Source organism: Mus caroli, chromosome 2 (assembly GCF_900094665.2).
Source record: "Mus caroli chromosome 2, CAROLI_EIJ_v1.1, whole genome shotgun sequence".
Classification (NCBI taxonomy): domain Eukaryota; kingdom Metazoa; phylum Chordata; class Mammalia; order Rodentia; family Muridae; genus Mus; species Mus caroli.
In genome coordinates, this window is record NC_034571.1 from 21,034,550 (window position 1) to 21,037,248 (window position 2,699).

Here is a 2,699-nt window from a genome sequence, read left to right on the forward strand (position 1 = left end):
GCTCCACAATTAGTGCTAATAATCCAGCCTGAACTATATAGGAAGATGCTGTGCTGATCAGTTCTATGTCAGCTTGATACAAACTGAAGTCATGTGAAAGGAGGAACCTCAATTAAGAAAATGTAGGCTGGGCTGGAGAGATGGCTCAGTGTTTACGAGCGCTGACTGCTCTTCCAGAAGTCCTGAGTTCAATTCCCAGCAACCACATGGTGGCTCACAACCATGGGATCTGATGCCCTCTTCTGGTGTGTCTGAAGACAGCCTGTAGGGCATTTTTTAAACTAGTGATTGAGGGGAGAGGGCCCAGCCCATTGTGGGTGTGGCAATCCCTGGGCTGGTGGTCCTGGATTCTATAAGAAAGCAAGCTGAGCAAGTCATGAGGATCAATCCAATAAGCAGCACCCTCCATGGCCTCTGCATGCTCCTGCTCCAGGTTTCTGCCCTGCTTGAGTTTCTGTCTGACTTCTTTCGATAATGAAGCAATACTGAGCAGAAGCCAATAGAGCTTTTCCTTCCTAGGTTGCTTTGGCCATAGTGTTTCCTCACGGCAACAGAAAACCGTATGAAGAAGGGCCAGAGAGGTGGCTCAGCAGTCATGACTTGGGATCACTCTCTCAGAGGACCCAGGTTCAAGTCTTAGCACTGTTGTTAGAGGGCTCACAACCAAAGAGCGTGAACGCCACTTCTGTTGGTATCCAATGCCCTCGGCCTCCAGGGCACTTGAACTAACATGCACAAGCCCAAACACAGACACCTACAAGTACAGACAGTTAATAAAAACAGAGCTGGATGTGGTGGTGAATGCCCTTAATCACAGGAGTAGGGATGCAGAGGCAGGCAGATCTCTGGGAGTTCAAGATCAGCCTAGTCTACACACAGAGTTCCAGGATAGGCAGGGCTACATAGAGAGACACTATCTCAAAAAAAAAAAGTAATAAAAACAAATCTTTTTAAAGGCACGAAGAATAACATAAGAGATTGGCAATTTTTATTCTTTTATTTATTTATTTATTTATTTATTTATTTATTTTACGTTTTAAGGTAAAGTCTCATTGTGCATCCCTAGCTGGCCTGGAACTCACTATGTTGACCAGCTAGCCTTGAACTCACAAAGATTCTCCTGCTTCTGCCTCCTAAATTCTGGGAGTAAAGGTGGGTGCCACCACACCCACCTGAAATTGTCAAATTTAACTTCAGTGACAAAAGACTCTCACACGTCCACAGAAATAGAGTGGAGGGCTGGAGAGATGGCTCCAGAGGTCCTGAGTTCAATTCCCAGCAACCATATGTAATGAGGTCTGATGCCCTCTTCTGGTGTGTCTGAAGAGAACAATGGTGGTGTACGCATATGCATAAAATAAATAAATAAATCTTAAAAAAAAAGAAAGAAAAAGGGAAGGAAGGAAGGAAGGAAGAAATAGGATGGAGAGGACACTGCATTCACAGAGTTATAAAGGACTGAGCATGGTCACTTGTAGTCACAGGATTGATGGCACAGATTAGCGCTGCATTTGGACATTGGAAACTTTGTGGTGCTGGAATGCTGGGGGGTTGAATAGGCATGGCCCCTGTAGACTCACGTGTTTGAATTTGTGGCCATAGGGAGTGACACTATAAAGAGGTATGGCCTTGCTGGTGGAAGTGCTTCACTGTGTAGACAAGCTTTGAGATTACATATGCTCAAACTATGCCCAGGGTGGCACTAAGTCTCCTTCTGTTGCCTGCAGACCTCAGCTCCTTCTCCAGCACCATGTCTGCCTATATGCCCATGCTTCCCACCACGATGATAATAGTGTCAACCTCCAAACTGTAAGCCTCAATTAAATGCTTGCCTTTATAAGAGTTGCCATGGTCGTGTCGTCTCTTCACAGCAGTAAAACCATAACTGGGATAGATGTTTTATATTGAGACAGTAAATTCACAAGTGCATAGACACTTGTATTTTGTGTACCTTACCATGGACCAGTTGTGCCCCAACAGATAATTTATCTTAAAAAATGGTGCTTAAGGCCTAAAGAACTGATTGGAAAACAACATTTATTGCCTCTACTTTAAAGTGAAGAAAAATTTTTTTTATTGTTGTTGTTTTTGTTTTTTGTTTTTCAAGACCAGGTTTCTCTGTGTAGCCCTGGCTGTCCTGGAACTCACTCTGTAGACCAGGCTGGCCTTGAACTCAAAAATCCACAGGCCTCTGCCTTCCAAGTGCTGGGATCAAAGGCGTGCACCACCACTGCCCGGAGTGAAGAAAAATTCTAAGACAGGAGTGATAGTGACAGCCATTAGGAGGCTGGAGACTTGGAAGCAAGAAGTCTGGCATTGACTTCAAAGACTACATATGCAAGAACATGTCAAGACAGCCATGGGGCCCAGGAGGACTCAGGAACCAGAAGCCAGTTGTTTTTTTTTTTTTTGTGGGGGGGTTGTTTGTTTTGTTTTGTTTTGTTGTTTGTTTTTGTTTTGTTTTTGAACAACCAGGATGGAAGCAAGATCTCGGGTGAGGTGACAGAAAAGCTAGGGATGAGGCTGGGCACTTACAAAGAAAAAGAAGTGTCCCTCAAGTTAGCGTCGAAGGCTGAAATGACAAGTTCCAGCAGCCCCATTGTTTCTGCACCTCTCTGGGGAGGGGAGGGTTCCTGCAGTCTGCACCTCTCTGGGGAGGGGAGGGTTCCTGCAGTCTGCACCTCTCTGGGGAGGGGAGG